At 43.5% G+C, this 22,662-nt stretch overlaps 1 protein-coding gene and 1 long non-coding RNA gene across 3 annotated transcripts in view; one reads left to right on the top strand and one right to left on the bottom strand.

The window, feature by feature from the left end:
* Positions 1 to 3,758, bottom strand: part of HS3ST1 (heparan sulfate-glucosamine 3-sulfotransferase 1) — a 49,044-nt gene extending 45,286 nt beyond the window's left edge. Inside the window, exon 1 of one of the 2 annotated variants that reach the window (XM_082389531.1) lies at positions 3,569 to 3,758. The gene's annotated coding sequence lies outside the window, so the exon portion shown is untranslated. Of the gene's footprint in view, positions 1 to 3,455 lie in introns of both variants that reach the window. The other variant, XM_082389532.1, reaches the window with a different exon arrangement.
* A 428-nt stretch (positions 3,759 to 4,186) lies between these two features.
* On the top strand, positions 4,187 to 22,040 carry LOC309627528. The gene is made up of 2 exons (XR_014243792.1): positions 4,187 to 10,470; positions 19,654 to 22,040. It is a non-coding gene; the product is annotated as an uncharacterized lncRNA (long non-coding RNA).
* Positions 22,041 to 22,662: the final 622 nt, after the last annotated feature.

Genomic DNA, 22,662 nt, shown 5'->3' with positions numbered 1-22,662 from the left:
CACTTCGAAAATACTTATCGAGCATGTATTAGCCACTTAGCTAGGTCCTGGGGACAAATTTTGAACACCAAAATGCAATAGAGAGACACTTTATGCTGATGACAGAGGTAGACAAGGGAAACCCAGGTAATCTCCTGAAACTGATCATGTATCACTTTTCCCCAATTGATACACTCATCTGCAAGTTCCTCCTTTTTTGGTTAATCAATATCAGGGCTCTTCCTGAAACATATATTTCCTGAAGACATATGAAATGCATTAAGCTAAAAAAAAAAAAAAAAAAAAAAAAAAGCTCAAAAATTTAACTCTGGTTCTACAAACAAGAAACTAATTGTTCTCAAAAGCCAGGAGCCCTGATGCTGGTGAATTTCAGGTGGCTTAATCACAAGGAGATAGTGGTCCATTATATGAAATCCTCTCCCTCATTTAATGTTTAGCATATGTAATTCACACAGACATTCACAAACTATAATTAAATTTAGCATTAAAATAGACCAAATGAAATTGGCAGGAAAAGCAAATTAAGTAACCTTGTGCATTTTTCACCAGTGTCTGAGAACTGCCCAAATGCTCTTCACATACATTTCTCTCTTTCTCATAATCTTTCAGTCTCTATTTTGCAGAGGAAAAATCTGAGGCTCAGAGAGTAAAAAATAATTTGCTTAGGGTCCTGGGGCAAGAAGCTGGCTCCAAATTCAGCTAGCACTCTTGCCATTCCCCACTGGAAAACGTGGGCCTTGCTAAGAAGCACTGGGTCGTTAGTGAGGTTGAAGGAAGATACTTACATCAAAGTGATGGGGAAAAACCCAGATCTTTTCCAACACCAGCTGGAAAGTTACTGCATTTCCCACAGAGCAGCTAGAAGGTTGCTACTCTCCAAAGTTGCTACAGGCCTTTACTCCTCCAAGACTGTCTCTCACACAAGGACCCTGGCTTAGAAGCGTGCCCTGGAACCTGGATTCTCAGCTGTGACCCTGAAAACAGGCTCAGTTCCATCAGGACATCATTACCTTTTACTGTCCCTCTCTCCAAACTGGCCTCAATAGAGAGAACATGACTCTGTACTCCCTGTGGGTATGGGCCACCCTGGGTAGATGCCCTGTTCTGGGAAAGGCACTGTTTACCCATCAAGCAATTTTACATCAGCCAGTCCACATCCCTAGCCCCTTTCTATTCGCCATCAAATTTTAGTTCAAGATAAGAAAAGCTTCCACTTTGTGTTTCCCTTCAAGGAGCACTCCAGACTTTTCCAGTAAGAGGATTTCTTCTTTTCACAACAAAAGTGCATCCCCAATTATATTGTGGAGTCCAAGGGTTCCTGAACATCTGCAAAGTGGAGGACTTGAAATTTCACACAAAGCACACCACAACACAGCTAAGAACCATGGACTTTTCCTGATGCCCTTTGCAAGTTCAAGGTAGCACTTTCTCACCAGTTTCCCGAGCAAAGAATTTCCCATCTTAAAGCTACGGTGCCCTGAACAGCCCGCAGCTTCAGCCTGGATCTCTAGCCCGGAAACACCGCTCAAGATGCCTCCGTAAGGGATCCTCACTGGATGTTACCTCCGTAATTAACTGCTTCGACTTAAGAGTGCTTAGTCACGAAGTTGCTGATCCCCGTCAAACTCGGCTGAAAGAGAAAGGACCCGCTGAAGCCCTGAAAAGCTCCTTGAGAAGCTGATCTTTCTCTGCCTAGCGCTGGAGAAACCTTATGTAACACAATGGTCCATTTCAATGTTACTTCTACAATCCTATGGGAGGGGAAAAAAAAAATCTAAGCACTGGAAACACAAAGAGTAACGTGGGGATTTGTAGCAAAAGCGTCCATCTCCTGGAATTTCACTGGGTCACGCTTATTCGAATCGCACCCAATCGTTACTGAGAAAGCGGAAGGCAACAATAATTCCGAACGCCAAAGAATGGGCTTCAGAAATGCAGGGAGGCAGAAGTTGGGTTATCTCCCCCTCCTTTTTCTTTTAACATGAAATTCCTGAAATTAACACTTGAGTGGAACTTGGTAATTACATTTCAACAAAATAAGGTAAGATTTTGCAGCAAGGCGAGATACGCCCGTGTAGGACCCAAAGGATCCTGCATGTAAAAGGGCTGTGCCCACTAAAGTCGGTCAAGCACCTGCGCCCGGGCCCTAAGGAACTCTCCGGGGATCGGCTCCCGCAGCGAGCGGCGGGCGGAGCAGCCGAGCCGGTGGTGCCGGGGCTTCGAGAGCTCAGGCTGCAGAAGGAGGAGTGGGGCGCACTCCATCCTCATCCCTTGGCTGCTCCGCGCGGCTGCTCCCTGCTAGCAGGGGACCGCTTCGGGGAGCGCAGCGAGAAGACAGTAGATTTGGAGTCGCCTCCCCAGAATGCCCCCAAAAGCATCTCTGTACAAGTAGTGGATAAAAATAGCCGGCGGACAACGCTGGGGGGAGGAGCGAGACTCGCGCAAGACAAGGAACGGATACAACTGGTCCTGCAAAGTGGAGGGCGGAGGAAGAGGGATGCAATCCCCTCCCGAGAGAGGGGCCTGGGAGTGCGAGGAAGCGTGGACTCCCGCCCGGCGGAGGGGATGAGATGGAAGACTCACAGAGCCGGCAAACGTCCGCGGAGCAGAGCACACCTCACACCCCGCGCGCTGCATCCCAGCTCTTGCCCCCGCTCGCTTCTCCATCCCATTTTTTTTTTTTTTTTTTTGCCGGCTCAGGAAGCGGCCCTCCGGCTCCCGGCACAGAAGGGGGAGCAGCGCGCGGTCGGCCGCCTGGCTCGGAGGGCGCACCTGGAGACACCAGGCTCCGCGAGTGTGCCCCTGGTTCTGAGCCGGGTTCTACGCGTTCCCACCGCGGGTTGGCGCCCCTCCTCCCCTCACCTTCATCTGCCGTCACCACCCAAGGTGCTCGAAATAGAAACAGATGCAGGGAAAAAAAAAAAAAAAAAAAAAAGAGTAGAAAGTAACACGAAAAATCAGAACCGTGCATAATCGGCATTAGGGGAAAAGGGCACGTAACTGTCGGTCGCCTCGACCTCTCTGCTCCCGGTCATCCCCGCCCCTCGCGAAACGCCCCATCTCCGCTCCGCTCCAAAAGCACACCAGACCAAGGTTTCCCCACCCTGGACGCTCCCTCAACAGACTGACTTTTTGCTGACTGTACCCGCGCCCCAAGTTCTCAGCCAGAGTGGTACCCGGGCTCCGCTGCGATTTGCGCTCCTGCTACCCCTCACGGTCGGTCCTAGAGAGAAGCCTCGGGCAGGAGCCAACCTCCTGACTCTGCTAGGGAGTAAGGGGGAAAAAAGAATCCAATCCACCAAATCAGAAACCCGGATACCTGCCTGTAAAAACCAGTCCCTGAAGACTTGCACAGCTGAGGGACCAAGTCAGGAGGTTAGGAGGATGGGAAAACCTCTGGCCTCTCCTTCCTTTTCCCCCCAATGTACACTCCACTTGCTCCAGCCTCAACTCACCTTGGGCTCTGCTCTTGCCCTAAGTCCGGGCTGCCAGGTCAGGGCACCTCGACGGCCCCTGCTCTCGCCACTCCCCAGACTGACGGCCCTCGCCTCGCGCGCTCCTCACTCACCTGAGCCGCGCCACCTTCCAGCCGGTCTGGCGCCCGAAGTCGGCTCTCGGGCTTGGCCATAGGCAGCGCCGTGGAGCACCGGCGGCCCGCGGAGCGAGCCTCGGGACGACCTGGGCAGGCGGGTGAGGCACGGGCGCAGGCACCCACTGAGACCCGGCAGTGGCGGAGGTTCGTGGCTGCCCGCGAGCCGGGGACTTTGCAGGCGCGAGGCTAGGCTATCAGACCCGAGGAGGGGAGGAGCAGGAGGAGGAGCCGGAGAGGGAGGAGGGGACGGAGGAGGCCGGGTGCTGAGGGAGAGCGCGTCGGGCAGAGGAGGATCGCGAGCGCCCACTGCTGCCTGGCCCGCTCGGGTGCTGCCCCGAGTCGGGTCCGCTCGGTGACCGGCTAGCTACTTAGCGCTCGGGGCGGCGGGGCTGGGCTGAGGACTCCCGCCGATAGGTATTGAAAGAGTCAGTCCCGCCCACCTGACACGGCAGTTCCTCGGGTTTTAGTCCCGGGAGGCTGGGGGAGTGGGGATGGGGGCTTGGGGAGGGGACCAGCGCTACCGGGAGGGTGGGGCCTGTTGTGGGTTGGGTGACTCTGCCGTCGCTGCAGACCTGGCAAGTCCTGTCTACTTCGTCACTCTTGCTAGGGAAAGGTAGGTCCGAACCCCGAGCCCGCATCTTCCTCCACTTTCCAGCCTTGCAAGGTCCCCGGCACCTGCGCTCCTCCCACGTGCGTCAGCACCGCCGGTTTCCTTCCCGGCAGGTGCCCACTTTAGGCGTCGGCGCTCCCTGCTCCGCCCAGGAAGCAGTGGGAGCCATCATCACACACCGCAGCCCAAGCGGGACGCCAGTGGCGGGGCACCCCGGGCCGGGATCAGCGCGAGGAGCCGGCTCCCGAGCGCTCCGTGTCGCCATTGAACACGCCCTCCAGCTTCGGTTTCGCGTCCGCGAGCGGGTGCCGGTTCACCCGGGGAGCGCAGAGCGTTTAGCTCTGCCTTTGCTAGTGCACCAGGATTGCAAATGTCAGCTCTGAAATTAAGCAGGTCTCCCTGCCCCCTACCCCGCGTTCCTGTAGCTGGGAAGTTTTGTGTGAGAACTAGACCGGCCTTCAGTTCAATTTCAGATTTAAGATTTCCAGGGGCCTGGAGTTGGAATCTCCTTGGGGAAGCTGGGCTTCCTCCCTAGCCGAGCCAAAGCAAGTCGCCCTCAAAGGCAGATCGGCAAACACGTAAAAAGAAAAAAAAAAAGAAAAAAGCAAAGAAAGAAAAATGCCAGATGAGCGTCAAAGTAATTTATTTTAGATGAAATTTCAGCAGCTCTTCCATATCTTAAATATTGGAAGATAAATACTTGGAAGAATTCGAATTTGTCCTTTAAGTTTAAAAAAATCTTTCATTAACTTTGCTTAGATTAAAAATACTCTCCCATCTAAGTAATGAATGCTGTAGGAAATTGACCCCTTTCTCACGTACTGTTACCCAGTGCCCTTTCACAATAGAAAACAAGATAACGACCAACATTATCTGGCTGTCTAATAAAGCTCGTAGCATCTGGGAGGCCAAGGCCAAGTCTTATTTTGGAAAATAAGCTTTTAGGGGTTTTAATGACCCTGGTTACTTCTTTGAGCCAGACTAATTTTGACATGCCTATTTTAGGTTGAAAAAAAAGAGGAAAAAGAAAAAGAAAATATATATATATATATATATTTATGTTTTAAAAAGTCACTTTAATCAGACTTATGGTTAGGGGCTGGGATTGGAGGAAGGTGGTCAAAAAGTACACACTTCCAGTTATAAGATAAATAAGTACCAGAGGTATAATGTACAACGTGATGACTATAGTTAACACTGCTGTATGGCATATAGGAAAGTTGCGAATAGAGTAAATCCTAAGAGTTCTCATCACAAAGTGAATTTGTTCTTTCATTCATTTCTTCTTTCCTTACTTTTTATCGTGTGTATATGAGAAAATGGATGTTAGCTGAACCTATTGTCGTAATCATTTCACAATATATGTAAATCAAACCATCAGGCTGTATGCCTTAAACTTACACAGTGATGTATGTCAAACTTATACAATGATGTATGTCAATTATTTCTCAGTAAAACTGGAAAAAGCGAAGTCAGTTTAAAGCCCCACTTTGAAAAGCCATAACATTCAAATTTACATTAGCTTTAAAAGAGGTGCTTTTTTCCCCCTATTCTATGAAGCTGTGTAAAAACACGTATGAGGCTGTGTGGGTCAAACGGTAGTTTAAGATATACCCTTGCCAATTACTGGTGTCCTTAAGCTCCTACCAGAGGCTAAGCCCAGCACAGATCACGAGTTCTTCAAAATAGGGAGCGGCTTTGATGTTCTAAGTTGGCATGATTACTTTTCCTTAAGAGTTCAAAGTGCTTTTGTGCCCATAGTCTGAATTTCACAACTCGTTTGTAAGATGCGAAGGGAGGCTGGCAGTGATTCCATTTGCACCCTGGGAGCCAAAGTCGGGTTAACTGATCTGCTTAGTTCCCCACTACAAGTCCAAAAAGGGAACTAGAACCTCAGGCCCCAGCCTTGAGTCTCTGTTACAAGCTTCACTTGTACCAAGTGACTCAAGGCAGATCTGGCAACTGGCAAGAATTTGAGGACTGGAATTTTAGCTTCTTTCATTTTTTGATTTTAGCCAACATTTCACTGATCGATGGTCAGTATTCTTGTGCTTAGATAACTAAGAAAGAGTTAACTGGTTATTTTGTTATTTAGCATTTTTGTCTTTGCCAAAACGTTTGTCATTTCTCCTGAACAGCCAGCCTTCCCTGACCTCTTCTGGGCCTGAGTTAGGTTTCCTATCCAGGTGTTTATGTATCACCAGAACTCAGCTCTGCTATAACAACACAAACACTGTACTGAAAATATCTGCTTAGAGATCTGTCTTCCCCACTAGATTAGAAGTGCTTTGAACATGGGGAGTGCGATTTAGTTATCTCTGCCAGAGCCTTGCATGGTGTCTGAAGCATAGTATACTCTCAAAAAAGATTGTAGACTGAACTTCCCTGAAGGAGTCAGGGGTTAGGTCAGACGTGGTTCCGTTTTTCCATTTCAAAGCTATCAGTGTAAGAATGGATGGTCATAGGAGACACTGTAACAGTCAACTAGAAAAGAGGGTGTCACTCTCAGATGGGTGGCCTAAGACCTTCTTACTCAGTGTCATCAACTAGAAAATGAGAGGGTGTTAGTAGGTGATCTCTCAGCTGCTCATATTCTAAGATACCAAAGTCTTTATAGAGCACCCAGTAGGTATGTGTTTACTACTATGCCAGGTACTCAGGAAGAGATGGAAAAGTAAGACATCACCACTGCCCTAAGGGAGCAGAAAATCTTATCTCAAGGAGAAACAAGACTGACACAACCCATTTTTACCGGGACTCACTGGCATCAGTTAAGTTTCAGACTGTGTCCTGCAGAAGATAAAGGCTGCAGGAAAGAAATGGAAGCGGAAGTAACTGGCCTGTGTGTTGGATCAAGAATCAGGAATGCCCCCAGCTGAGATTCATCCAAGGCTTTTGTGCCAGGTCCTGTACAAAGTGAATGATATGAATGAACCTCACCACTTGTTCTTTCATCGACCTTCTTAGAAACCATGAGGTCCACATTTTACAAAAAAAAAAAAAAGGCACAAAAGTTTCAAGTCATGACATGAGTGAGTGGGAGTAATGATGGCACCAGAGGAGGAAGTGATTTATTAAAGGCAGCTACCCTTCCAGTAAAACAGACTGCTAGCTCATGCTCTCTGCACTTGAATAGTTTGCTTATGTTTGTTTTTGGTATTTTTGGTTGTTTACTTTCCCCCAAATATGTAATGGAAGAGAGAGGTCAGGAGAAGGGGACTTGGAGACAGAGAGAAAGAGAGAGCTTGCTTCCTCGGAACAACTCCAGGACCCACGGTCACTCTCCCTGCCTGGGCTCAACCTGATTTTATCTGTAAGCCTACCCTGCACAGCCTCAGCCTTTCCTCCCTTAATGGCCATTTGAATCTTTCAGGTTAATAGCATGAATATTAAGGAGTCCAGTGGGATCCTTTATAAACAGAGGAAATTGGGATCAGGTTAAAAATCCAATTTTAATAAACTTTTCAATTCTTGATTTAGATGGGGCTCTAATGGCTCTCAGTGCTGAATCACCTTAAAAGTCAATGTATTTTTTTTTAACAGCTTTATTGGCGTATAATTGCTTTACAATGGTGTGTTTGTTTCTGCTTTATAACAAAGTGAATCAGTTATACATATACATATGTTTCCACATCTCTTCCCTCTTGCATCTCCCTCCCTCCCACCCTCCCTATCCCACCCCTCTAGGTGGTCACAAAGCACCGAGCTAATCTCCCTGTGCTATGCGGTTGCTTCCCGTCAATGTATTTTTTAAAAGGTCCTTGCTGTATAGAAAGTTTGATGGATATTGTTTAATTGTAGATTGTGCGTTCATAGGATAGATCACACGTAAAACTGATAAGAGCAGATATGAAATGCCACCATCCACAGAGCTGGTTGGGTAGAGGAGAGGGAGTTGGGTTTGAAAGATAATTTTCACTCATTTGACAAAAACAAAGAGAGTATGATTACACTGTGCGGAAATGGTATCCTCAAATAACTCCTCTAATTTGATTGTGCTGAGGTCTAGAATTGTTTCTATTTCTTTTGACTTGCTAATTAGCTGGAGCAGACGGCTTGTGAGAGAGAAAATGAGGGTCATATCCAGAAAACATGTAGGATTGTGGTTCCTTCCAACCAGCACACCCTTCACATGCCTCCCCAACAGCCCGTCCAATTCCCAACTTTATCTATAAGTCCTTGAAAACGTTTCACGCCTCTGTGATTAATAGATTATTGGATGTTTTTCTGAAAACAGAACTTTCATCCCCTTCCCGATACCAGATGTATTCTTGGCACATGTGGTTATAGGGTTTAGTTCTAACTTTTGCCTTTATAGGACCTATCCTTCACCAAAATGAATTAATTAATTAAAAATTAAAATTATATTGCATGACTACATTGGTGTAAAGAAGAGTATATTATTCTTATTTATTTAAATATTTTCTGAGATATAAAGCTTGTTATTTCTTCTGATTTTAAAAGAAATTAAAACTTTTTTGAGAAGCACTGAAAGTACCTTGGCCTCTCATGACTTCTAATGGAGAGCTTGGCCCTGTGTAGATGGTGATGTTGAAAGGGATGAATGCTTAATTGATTCTGGTGAAGAGTGTATGATAAACCCAATTTCATACTCATACCTTACGCTCCATTTATTGTGTTGGGTAAACAACTCTAGACAACATAACTGCTTTTATTTCTGATCCTGTGTCAAACTTTGCCCCAAATTACACACATCAGTGCTGCAAAAATTGCAATATTGCAGGTCCAAAGTGGTTCCCTTGTTCAAATTATTAGACCCTGCTGAGTGCTGGAAAGCCTTCAGGGCAATGGGAAATTGTGGCACTCTCTTTGATTTCAGGTTTGCTGGGACCAAAGCTGACTGACGCTTTGATGAGCAGATCTTGCTGATTCTCTCTTTTAGGTCTTATTCAAGGATCCTGGGAGGTTCAAACTCTCCAGGAAAAAAAAAAAAAAAAAAATAGACCTTTTCCTCTCTCTTCAGCCCTGTCAGTTCAGTGGAAACATTTACTGGGTAAATCCTATATAGCAGCCCTGTGGTAGGTACCTGGGCTGAGATTTATAGAGAAGAATAAAATGTAATCCCTTCCCCGAAGGGGCTCACAGATGAGCAGAACAGAAAAATTACAATTCAGTCTGACGATTCTCATGTGCTCCTGGTCTCTGTATACTAGGAAGGTCAAAGGAACATTTGGGCTGTGATTCTCACACCCGTACATCCTACCCTGAACTCTCAGCTTCAAGCAGCATATGCTACTTCTAGCAGCTCTCTCCTCTCGGAGTCCCCACTGAAGTCCTCCAGAATGTGGCCTATTGTCCGTGAAAACCAGCAGGGCTGCCTTCTCACTTCTAAGCCTTGTTTTGATTCTATATTTAAAATAGAGCCAGAGCTATGAGAAGAGTCTTGAAAGATGCTCAAGTTCTCTTTCTGACTTTTGCTATACTTTTCTTATAAAGAGTTTGCAATGACACTCAGAAGAGCTAGCTATATTTATATATTTTTTCTCCTTTATGGTAGCAATATGTATTTGAAAGAACACTTTGAAGCTCAGACAACTTAGCTCTAAATGAAAAAAAAGCATTTTATATTTAAAATGATCAAGCTGACATCTCAATATATTAGTAACGATATTTATTATAAAATGTAAAAATGACTAACCTGCAAGTATGATACCTCAGTTCCTTTTTGTAACTGTCCTGTGACCATGAGAGACCTCAGCAGGGAAACAAAGTCTGACCTCTGGTACACAGAAGATGTCAAAACAAGTGGATCAGAGAAGAATTAAGACAGAGCCCTGATCAAACCATGCTTGAATTCCATGTTAAAAAAAATGGTTAACTTGTACAAAGTTAGGAAAATATATTAGACAACATGGGAAATAAGGAGGAGGTATGTAGAGGTAAATAAAAATCATGGCATTTATTGATATGCGTTATGCTAGGAGATTCAAATACATTCTCCTTTTATCCCCATGTGCAAAATGGGGAAGAGAAGACATAGAGACATAGGGACATAGAGAAGTTAAGTACGTTCTTAAAGGGCATACAACTAGCAATGCTGGATTTAGGACCAGGTGAACATCAAGTCTTTCTATGTTTTTTTCCGGTCTCATGATGTAATTCTCTCTTTCCTCTCTTCCCTGCACTTTAAAAAAGTAGAAAGAAGAGTCCAGTGGATTTTATGTCCTGTCTCCAAATGAAGAAGAAGAGATCTGGGGTTCTCTTCATGCCTAGAAAATGTACTTACATTCTAGGAATTATCCATAAGGTATTTAAATCCAATATTCATGCTGTAATTGCATTCAGTAAACTCACTCTAGGCTTAAAAGCTCAGTTCTCGGTGTAATTGTTTTTCTCACCCCACATACAATCAGCCCTTTAATATAGTAGCTGTTATGGAGATGTATTTCCTGCAAACTTTATCTCACATTGGGACCCTTGATTTCATGTGGTGCTTCAGATCTCAGCTCTGGTGTCTTATGGTCATTAGTTCATTTATTCCAGCATCAGGTAGTTTTCTAGCTCTTACTCTCTGCCAGGCACAGGGGTGGGCCCTGGAGATACAGGATGAAGTGGAGACAGCACCTGCTGTCGTCTTAGAGCTGAAAATCAGGAAGGTGTCAGTACGTCCCTTGGAGGATTGAATGCGCTTGCCAGCTCTTTCTCTTTATTTGGAGTCAGCCTGCCTTTCTGAATTTATTTCTTCCTGGAAGCTGTTCTGGTTGGTAGGGACACTCTGCCTGTCTAGGGAAATGGATGGGCTGATTTGTGAGCAGATTGCAAAGAAGAATAACTTCAGATGCTCCATCAGCTCTGCCCTTCCTCCTCACGGGAGCAGGATGACTGCAGGAAACATCCAACCTGCTCGACTCCTCTGCTGCTTCTCTGGGTCCCTCCCCTGTGGGAGAGAGGTCTGTTCTGGCCTGGGGCTGTCTCTTCCTCCCTACATAAGTGTACCCAGTTCTGGGGTTCAGCTAGCAGCCCTTTTGACTCTCATGTGGTACATTCTCCAGCGTAACTTCCCTCAGTAGTGAAGGACTTATTTAGCTTTCATCTGTCTTTATTGCACAGGCACAGAATAGGGGTGCCACTTATGGAGGTAAATTTAAAAGCTCCCAACTGATTAACCCTCTTTCTTTCCTGGTCCTAATTCACTTATCCCTTGCCCACAATTAGCACTCATTATGTACTGCCCTGTTCTCTAATTGTTACCATGGCCAAGGTCATTTCCTGGGGTTATTGTAAGTCTATTGGGCTCATAGTCTATGCCTTTTAGGCCCTACTCATACTTAGAAAGAGAACATGAAGTGAACTCCTCCAAAGTAAACATTCAGGAGATATCGCAAACCCCAGGAGAGCAGGTTCCAGAACCAGATTGCTGGGGTTCAGATCCCAGCTCTGCAGAATGAGCTCTGTGACTTCACCCAAGTTATTTAGCCTCAGTTTCTTCTTCTCTAAAATGGTAAAAATAGAAATGGCCCCCTTCTCTTCTTTTTTTTTTTTTTTTTTAATTTATGGCTGTGTTGGGTCTTCGTTTCTGTGCAAGGGCTTTCTCTAGCTGTGGCAAGTGGGGGCCACTCTTCATCACGGTGCGCGGGCCTCTCACTATCGCGGCCTCTCTTGTTGCGGAGCACAGGCTCCAGACGCGCAGGCTCAGTAATTGTGGCTCACGGGCCCAGTTGCTCCGCGGCATGTGGGATCTTCCCAGACCAGGGCTCGAACCCGTGTTCCCTGCATTGGCAGGCGGACTCTCAACCACTGCGCCACCAGGGAAGCCCCCCTTCTCTTCTTATTACATGTAAAGCATATAGTACACACTGAATGCAAGCACATTATTATAAAAGGGAATTAAATCAGATGGTCCCGTCTTTCTTAAAAAAAGTACAACAAAACCCATCTACTTTCTTAAGCACCCTAAATGGCCTCTGGATTACAGACCCTTTAAGGGAACAGTTCTTCTTGTGAACTGACAACGTCTGCCCCAGAGGTCATTGCTGCTCGAAAATCATAGCAGTGAAGGGAAGGAGAGTTCTCAAAGAGCAAAAGCTTGGGAGTCAGACAAAGCTAAGTATGATTCTCTGCCTTTCAAATCTATTCACATTTTCGCCCTGAACCTCATTTTTTCTTCTATAAGATAAACACAATGGTACTTAAAAGACAATATTTTGAGATTTAGGTAAGATGACGCAGCTGACAGCCACTGACAGTGCATGGCACATATATTTTGGTTTTACTGAATACAAGGAATATTCCTTCTGTCACTGATTTCAAGTAGTGCCATTAACCAGAGCTGATGTTGCTTCCTGAGTGGACTTGTATTCACTTGAAAGGCAAGTGACACGGAAGAGGTGGAACATAGCAAGAGGAAAAGACCCCAACCCCAGGGGAAATCAAACTGGGCCATTATCTTCTAAATAAGCGAGAATGGGGGGTGTTTCTTTTGCAGAGCACATCATTCTAAGTTTGCTAGCTGTACTCCACTCGCAGGTGTGGCATGTTGAAGCATAGAGGAAACTCTCTTTCATCATCCACCCTTGATATATGCAGAATAAAGGCCTCCTAAGGTGTCCACATCCTAACACCCAGAACCAGTGAACATATGATCTTATGTTATGAGTTGAGTTGTGTACCCCGACTCTCAAATCCATATGTTGATGTCCTAACTCCCAGGACTTTAGAAGGTGACTGTTTTTGGAGACCAGGTCTTTACAGAGGGAATTAAGAGAAAATGAGGTCATTAGAGTGAACCCTAATCTGACTAGTATATTTATATGAAGAGGAGACTAGGCCACAGAAATGCACAGAGGGACAATCATACAAGGTCACAGGGAGAAGGTGGTCATCTACAAGCCAAGGAGAGAGACCCTTAGAAGAAACCAACTCTTCCAACACCTTGATCTTGGACTTCTACCTTCCAGAACTGCGAGGAAATAAGTTTCTGTTGTTTAAGCCATCCAGTGGGTGGTGCTGAGTTAACGGCAGCCCTAAAAAATGAACACAGTCCCATAAACACTTTGTTGTTGGTTTGCAAGAGAATAGAGAATTCCTGGTCATTACTACAAATAAGGACATTGACTTTGTGAAGTCACATTTATACCACAGTGCCCTGTTTCTGTTCTCTTTGCATATATACTATCTTTAAAAAAAAAAAAATTTATTGGAGTATAGTTGCTTTACAATGTTGCATTAGTTTCTACTGTACAGCAAAGTGAATTAGCTATACATATACATATATCCCCTCTTGTTTGGATTTCCTTCCCATTTAGGTCATCAAAGAGCATTGAGTAGAGTTCCCTGAGCTATACAGTAGGTTCTCATTAGTTATCTATTTTATACATAGTATCAATAGTGTATATATGTCAATCCCAATCTCCCAATTCATCCCACCCACCCCCTTCCCCCCTTGGTATCCATACATTTGTTCTCTATGTCTGTGTCTCTATTTCTGCTTTGTAAATCAGATCGTATATACCATTTTTTTTCAGATTCCACATATATGCGTTAATATACAATATTTGTTTTTCTCTTTCTGACTTCATTCCAATGAAAATTCTTAGTGTATTTTTAAAAGACATTTTAAAACAATTATACTCACCACATGTACTTCAAATAATGATAACATTGAAGTGATGGCAGTTGGGTGTATTAGTTATATATTGCTGTGTAACAAATTAACCCTAATGTTAGTGCCTTAACACAACACACATTTTTCTATTGGTTTCTGTGGGTCAGGATGGCTAAGCTGGGTCCTCTGACTCAGAGTAGCTCAGGTTCTAATCAAGGTGTCTGTCTGGGCTGCAGTCACACCTAGGCTCAGAGTTGGAGGATCTGCTTCTAAGCTCACTCACTTGGCTGTTGGCAGGATTTAGTTCCCCACAGGTCATTGAACTGAGGACCTGGTTCCTCGCTGGCCATTCTGAGGTTTCCCTCAGTTCCCTGCCATATGGCCTCCCCATAGGGCAGTGGGCTTCATCTGAGATAGCAAAATGCACACCCCAGATGGAAGGCAGAATCTTTTTATAACCTAACCTCAGAAGTGACATCCTGTCACATTTGTCACATGCAATTTGCTATAAATAAGTAACTAGGTCTAGCCTATACTGTAGGGGATGAGGTTACTGGAAAGTATGAAGTCCAGGAGGCAGGGATCATGACAAGTTTCAAAACTGACTGCAGCAACAAGCAAGTCCGTCAACAAGCAGGCAGCGACATCAGCCTCATGACACTGCTTGGCTGACCACAATGGCAAGATGCCATCAACTGTGGGATAATCCCAATTTCAAAGATATTAAAATGTAAAAAAAAAACCTTAAAGTCAGTGAAATACAGTATGTTATTTCTTCAAATCTTTGAAACGGCACCCTTAAGTGATGTATTATAACATTTTTTTCCTGTAATTTTTCACATTACCTTTGTAATTACATGTTATAATAAGAATAAAGAAAACCAAAACCACTGAATCAAATTTTGAGGTACTTAATTAGTAAATCATTCAGTCAGTCAAGAGATGGATACTACTGTGTCCTATGCATGTGAACTAATCCTCAAAATGTTTGATGTACTCAGAGAAAAAGATCATTTTAACTTGACCATCAAGGGCCCTGCTTGACCATCAAGGGTCCTGCTTCCAAATGACTGGTCAGAGAATGGAAAGCCTCACAAAGAGGTGGGATCTGGGCCACATCCAGGAATCATGGGCTTGGTTTCTATAGAAGAGTTTCAAATGGCAAAATTCTCTACTGAATTTACTGAACACGTCAGAGGAGAAAGAAGCATTTACAGGGCCCAACTGATACATGAATAAGGACTACATGCTACTTTTAAACTTCCACATCTCAGTATTAAGGGTTCAGCTAAATTTTAAAGTTTACTTTTGCATTTGTTTGATTATAAAGTAATACTTGTGCATTATAGCTAATTTGGAAAATCACAGAAAATTAGAAAGAGGAAAAAACAAAACAAAACAATAACACCACTACCCAAAGGCAATTCCTGGATTAAGACTGGGTAGATAATAGCTGAAATGAAAAATGAAATTGAAATTGCAGGTTTGTCCTACTAGGATATTTCTAAGTCTGTAGCATTTAAAGTTGTTTAGTTTTAACTTTATTTAACATAACATTTATTGTATATTTGGATTTCTAATTTCTTAGGAACAGGCACAAACAGGGGCCAGGTCTTTGCTTTAAAAAGTATAAATTAGTGTGTAGTACTTCAACATTCACTTCATATAGAAAATGAACAAATACTGTCTGATGATGCATGGAAGTCTGAAGAAGGGAAAGTAGTCAAACAAACTCACTTTCACCCAATTCATGAACCAGGAATGAAGAACTGAGTTCAAGACGTAGGGATAGGTCTTGTTTACCTCCGCAAGGCTTGCATGCCTCTTTCTCTTTGCGCCACCCTCCCTCCTTCCCCAAAGCACCCACTCTCCTGACGTTTAAAATTAGAGATTAAATTTGCAAACTGGAACGTTATTTACATGCCATCATCCAGTATTCTTCTGTGTCTCAGTCCTTTCAACATCATTTATGCAGTTCATCTACACCATTGCTTGGAGATGAAGTTCATCGTTACTGCTGAATTGTATTATATCGTGTGAGTATCGGAATGTTCTTAGTCTTACTGTTGATGGTATTCAGGTTGTTTCCAGTTTAGGACTTTCCCAAATCACACATCTGTGAATATCCTGGTGCATGTGTTTTTGTTCTACACTTGGGAGTGGGATTGCTAAATCACAGGACTTGCAAAAGTCCAACTGAGTGGTTAATACCAAACTGTTTTCCAGAGAAGGTGGGCTGACTCATTCCCAACCCATAGTGTGTGAGTTTCCATGGCTCTGCTTCTTCTCCAGCACTTGGTAGCGCCAGTCTGTTTACTGTCAGGAACTCTACTGAGTATGTAATGCTGTGCCATTTTGGCTTTAATTTGGACTTTTGTGATTGCAAATGAAGTTGAGCAGTTTTTTTCTATGTTTAATGGCTATTTGGATATCCTCTTTTTTCCCCCAGTTTTACTCAGATATTATTCACATATAGCATAAATAAATTTAAGGTGTACAACATGATAATTTCATATATGTATATATTGCAAAATGCTTATCACAGTAAGGTTAACACCTCCATTCCCTGACATAATTACTGTTTGTTTGTGTTTTTTGGGGGGGTGGTGGTGCTGATAACATTGAAATCAACTTTCACTTTTTTTTAAAAAATTAAAGTATAGTTGATTTTCAGTATTATATTAGTTTCAGGTGTACAGCATCGTGATTCAGATTCAGATTTTTGCAGCTCATACTTGATTACAGGTTATTATATGAAAATGGGTATAATTCCCTGTGCTGTACAGTATAATCCTGTTGCTTATTTATTTTATATATAATAGTTTATATCTGTTAATACCATACCCTTAATTTGTCCCTCTTTTATGAAATGCCTATTTATGTCTTTTGCCCATTTTTCTGTTGTGTTTTTGTCTTTTTGTTATTGATTTGTAGAAGATCTTTATATGTTTGGGGCAAGTTACTGGGCCTCCATTTCCTTGTCTACAAAATGGTAATAATAATAATACCTACTTCACGTGATGTTGTCACAAGGATTATATGAGTTAATGCATGTAAACACTTAGAACCATATGTGGCACACGGTAAGTGCTCCCCTAAGTGTTTCCTATTGTTATCAGCCAGGTTCCCATGGCTAGCAGGTTTTGGACACAGAACTCCGAAGAAGCTTCTAACTTCCATTCACCAGACATTGCCTTGCCGACAGCAACTTTACACATCCAGAAAGATTGAAACTCACTATAGTCACCCCTAATTGGGCCCACCCAGGGCCCCAGTGGTAGCTTTAGAGGAAAATGCTGGTTGTGATTTTATTATCATCACCACACTATTTTTAAAATATTAAAATTGTGTTTTTCCTCTGAAGAGAACAAGGTAGCTTTTTAATTGAAAATTACTGAAGAAGCATTTATCTCACAGCCACTGCATGGTGCAGTTGGCATTTGGCATGTTGATTCCAAAAGTTTTAACAAAATGATTTTGCACCAGGAGGGTAAAAAAAGAAAAAAAAAGAAAAACTCCCCGAACACAGGAATTAAATGTATTAAAAATTAAAGGACATGCAATGTGAACAATGAAGTATTTTAGGCTAAGTGCCCATCCCGGCCTCAGACAACTTCCCTTGGTTCACAAGCCACACTTAGGAAAAAAGGGATATTTTTTTCTTTTCTACTCTATTGCTCCCAGGGGCCATGGCAATAGAATTTCTTATAAACAAACAAATCAACAGGCTATAGTCAGCGTGCCTTGGCTCCTTCCATTTGTGAAATGTTCACAGATAGATTAAATAAATTATTTTTTGAGGAGGGAAGTGTGCAGAGGACCATAATTTAGGCCTTTACAACCAAAAATGACAATCTTTCATTTATTATTCCTCACGGAGAACAGCTACTAATATCTTCCTTCTAGGTCCCTTAATTAAATTCAGCTTCTTATATTTTTTTCTTGATTCACTCCCTTTCATTCCTAGATTAACCTAGTTCTTCATAGTTGTAATTTCTCAGCTGTTAAATTTCATTTACCTCATTTAAATTTCTGGAGATTTCTTTCCCGAGTGGAAAGTGTTTATTTTTTCAGTTCTCTCCCTAGGCAAGAAAACCATTCCACTTAGACCAGAGTTAACTAAATTATAAACATTCACACTGAAATGTATTATCCTATATAATAAGTACATGTGTGAATATAGAGTGATTTTGGAAAGGGAGAGTGATTGGCCCAAGACTGTCAAGAAAAAAGTCTTCTCCATCCTTGAAGTCCCTTCAGAGGGTTACGTCTTCCACAAAATCTTGTCCTCTCAACTTCCATAGAATGACTGTGAGGGTACTATAATAAACTGTGTGGTTATTCCTGATATTTGCTCCCACCTTCCTGTATAGGGTTATGCATACTTGCCTGTTGCTGTGTCTTACAGGGCCCCCTGTGGCAAGACTGTACTATTTTGTCCATGGACATTGGCATTGAGCATGTGACATGCTTCAGCCAATGGGATGTGAGCAGATTAGTCTCATCTGAGGGGAAACTTTCAAAGGCGTCACAAGTTTCCACCAACACTCTTGTTCTTCTCCTGTCCCGAGTTCCTTCATTCTGGTTCTAGAATGAGCAGGCACATGGAACCCCAGGAACCGAGCTGTGGCCTCCTACATGGGACATGGGCAAGAACTGAATGTCTGAGGCTTGGAGGTTATTGGTTACTTCCTGTCATTGAAACTGTTTATTGACTTGTCTTATTCAAGGTACGTTCCTTGAAGACAGGGAATGCGTCTTCTTTGTTGGGTATCTGCATAGTTTGGTGCTTGGCCATCAGTAGGAACTAATAAAAGTTTGTTGAATAACTGAACGACTTGATGAAGATCTCCAGCAATAAACATCTACCCTCTTCTATGGCAGCTATGCCTTTTGGAAAATGTTTCTCACCCTGAGCAGAACTCTGATTCTCTAGGACTTCCACTAAGCGTATCAGCTCCCTCCCCTGGGCTCACATAAAACCACCTGATACCTCGTCCATAAGACAGGCCTCTAGTGTTTGAAAACAGTGCTATTCTCCGTTCAAGAGTTTGTTCCTTTTGTTTTGTTATCTTCCATGCTTTCCACCTCCTCAACCTCCTGGGGGCTCTCCTTTCCAGGTTCAGGGATGTCCCCATGTCCCCTCTAGAACGTGAGATGTGGAATCAGCACCAGCCTCTGTGTGTGGTCAGAGTAGCACAAAGTGAGAAAAGGTCATCTCCTCTGGGGTAATCCTCCATCTGGACTAATTACACTGCGTCTAACACAGCCTTTGCTGTTCTTGGCAGCTGCATCTCACTGCTGACTCATATTGAGTCAATCAAATCCCTTAAGCCTTATTCACGAGTCTTTATGACCAAGTTCTGCCCCAACTTGTGAGGTAGGTTTAGGGGACCCAAATACTTTTCCTTGTTAAATTCTTTACCTCATTTCATTTGGTTCGTGGTTTCTGTCTACTTGGGAAAAGGAAAGCTTTGATTTCTGGGAATGGAAACTCAGCTATTAGCCAAGAGAGACGAGAAACAACCTTGTCCCATCAACTATGGAATGATTAGAGAGCCCCATTGTCTGGTCCTGCAGTCTGTACTGAACTAGGTGATGTAGTTCATTGCCAAGCCTATGGTGTCTTCGCTGAATTTCTCAAGGAGAATGGAAGCATATTGAGATCCAGCACCAACAAGCAGCTCTACTTATGTGTGACAGACTCAAAGTGGCTCCCGTGATCCCCAATTCCTAGTAGTCACACCTTTGTGTAATTCCCTCTGCTTGAGTGCGAGTGCATCCTCTAATTTGCTTCAAACCACTAGAGTATGGCAAAGGTGATGGGATATAAGTGACTGCATGTACACTGTTATATTACATGAGATTGTAATATTATCTTTCTAGGAGACTCTCCCCACTGGCTGTGAAGAAGCCGTGAATGTTGTGAGCTGCCCTGTGGAGGAAGCCACATGGCAAGGAACTGAGAATAACAGTTTCTAACTGACAGTCAGTAAGAAACTGAGGTCTTCTGTCCTACAGCTTGCAAGAAATGGCTGCTGCCAACAGTCATGTGGCCCTGGAAGAGGATCTTTCCCTGGTCAAAACTTGAAGTGAGACTGCAGCCCTGGTCAGCACCTCCATTGCGGCTTTCAAATGAGACTCTGAAATGGAGAACCTAACAAAGTAAAGCCTGGACTCCTGATCCACAGAAACTGTGATATAATACATGTGTGTTGTTTTAAGGTGCTACGTTCCTTGTAAATTGTTACTCAGGGTTATGTAACTAATATACCATGAACTTAGGTGATAGAAACCAAATTCAGCTGGAAGCCAAGGATATCACGAAGCCCAGAAAACACACACCCATTGTCTTTTTTTGGTAGGGTGGATTGACTTATAGAATCTTTGATGAGCCCCATGTACCATACCACCAGGATGTTAAAAGGCCACCTTAATATCCAACCTCAGACAATAGAGATTTCTTTCTAGTATTTGTCCAAAGGGCCTTCTGTTCTGTCATCTCGTTCAATGGTCTACTCTTCTCTTTTACTACCTTTGGATTCCTTGGAACTGTACCTGAGTCTGAATGTTTTCTTCCTGCTCTCTGGTTTCTTAACTTTGATTCTCCACTGAAGCAGAGTTCCTAGTTTTGATGCCTCCTGGGCTTTTATTGAGAGGGATCTCCATCTTGGTTCTGTTATATCTATGTCTTCCTGGTCTGGTTCTCCCAGACCTCCTCCCACCAAAGGAGAAGCATCTTAATGTTCTAGACCGCTTAATGGTGAAAATCCTCCAGGCAATAGTATGACCTTCAATACAATCTTAGATATTGCTGATGTCAGTGGGGTCACCTCAAGCCATTTTGTTATTTCCACTGCGGTTCTTTTCCTCTTTGAGCATAAATCTGATCATTACCGTCATCATATTAAAATTCTGTGTATATCTTCACATATAAAAAGGAACTTGTGAGTACCAGTGGTTGGCTAAGAGTCATTTGTATATACCTGCTGATGACCCAATGGTATGACCCAGCCGTGGCTTGTAGTTCCTGGGAAAGTGCTTGAATCCTGCTTGTTATCTCAGAGACTGGACGCTGCAGTCTGAGAGAGAAGCTGATGAATGGGCCTTTGTGTTTATATCAGCCATGCTGTTTTTACATGCAATTGACCTTAACAGAGATAGAAAGGGTTCCTGGATTTCTTTAGACCTAATGTACTTTAAATACTATGTATATAGAGATAGAGAATCCAACAGCCCAGGTTCTACTCACCCAACCTTGTTCTTTAAAAGCAAAGCAGTCTTTGAGCTTAGGGACACAGGCCCTCCTCATGGACTTGACCTTTCAGGTTCAGGCAATTTCCCTTAATGTATTACTGCTGAGGAAAAACATATGCTATGAGCAACTTGAGTCATGTCCATGGATGGCCTTAGAATAATAGAGAGATCAGAAATGGAACTGAGCTAACCACTCGTTCCAACCCTTAATTTTTCCAACAGAAAAACAGAACCTCAGGAAGGTCAAATGCCTGGATCAAATTTATGCAGTTAATTCATGGCAGTGTCCAGACTTGATTTCAGACAAGGTAGCCATGGTATTCTTTGAAAGCCCATAAAGAAATGAAAGTCCAGAGGAGAAGGTCAATCACTTCTAATTACTCAGAGGAGAGGTGAGTTAGAACATAGAAGGCCAGACCTGAAAGGACAGGCACCAGATCCAGGGAAGACTATTCTCCATCTCCTGTCTAAACTTTGAGGAGTCTAGATAACAGGTGGGGATGAAAATAGATATCCACTATCTCAAGGGAGACTAGGGTCTAAGAAGAGAAGGCATCAGGCATGATGCCCTTTCCCCAGGGATCATGTGTGGAAGGAGCAGCCCTCTTAGACAAAGTTTTGATATTATAGGACTGGTTATTTCCTTGTTTCTGCTCCTGAGCATTTAGTAAAAGGCTTATTGATTTCCATTATTTTTAATTCCAGCCTGGCCTCAGCTGTACAGTGGGGAGTTAATAGAAAGGTCTTTTCTGTCTGGTCCAGAATATTTGAAGATTACTACCCTCTAAGGCCAGCAGGATGGTGATAGTGGGAACCAGAAAGAGATGCAAAGCAAAGAAGAAATGAGGTCAGGGACTGAAAAATGAGGTCAGGGACTCAGAATCAGGTGTTTCTTTCTCCAAGATATTCTCTTTTAAGTACCCACCTTGCAAGGACTTTTTTTTTTTTTTTTTGGCTTATAATACATTTAAGACCTAGAATAAAGGCCTCCTCTATCACCAAGTCTCCAAGATTTACCACTTACTCCCTCAATTCTCTCTTCTGCACCCCCACAGCCTTTAACTGGATGTAGATGCCTTGCTAACTGTAAGTATGTCTGTCCATCCTACCAGAGGGTAATCTTTCTCAAAGAAGGGAAAGTATCTTTTTTATTTTATATCCCCCTCCTCTAACCCCCACCCAAAGTGGCTAAAATATGAACTTAAAGGTGGCAGATAATCACAAAATACGTCTTCTGTTAAGGAGGAGTAGCAGCACATTGAGGTTGAGCCTAGAGTCACTGAAGTCACATGGCCTGGATTGGATATGTGGCTCCAGTGGGTGCTCATCTTGTGACTTCCACCAGTATCCTTGGCTTTTCTGTGCCCTATTTTCTTAATCAGTAAAGGGCCATGTTAATGGTACCTGTTCACTGGGATTAGTGTGTGTTAAGGGAGTTTGGTTCATGAAAAGTTCTTAGACCATTGCATTGTCTGGCACTTACAAAGCCCTCCAAAGGTAGATTGTATGCACTGGGTTCCATGGTCCAACTCTACACGTGGTGGCATCCACCAGTGTATGGCAGAGTCATTCTGGGCGCTTCGGCCTGGTTCTTCCAGCTGTGCCCAGTCGCCACCCCAGCACGACCTCCCCTTCATC

This window comes from Balaenoptera borealis (genome assembly GCF_965194805.1).
Source record: "Balaenoptera borealis genome assembly, chromosome: 4".
Lineage (NCBI taxonomy): Eukaryota > Metazoa > Chordata > Mammalia > Artiodactyla > Balaenopteridae > Balaenoptera > Balaenoptera borealis.
The sequence above is the reverse complement of the archived record's forward strand: the minus strand, read 5'-3'. Positions and strand labels throughout refer to the sequence as shown.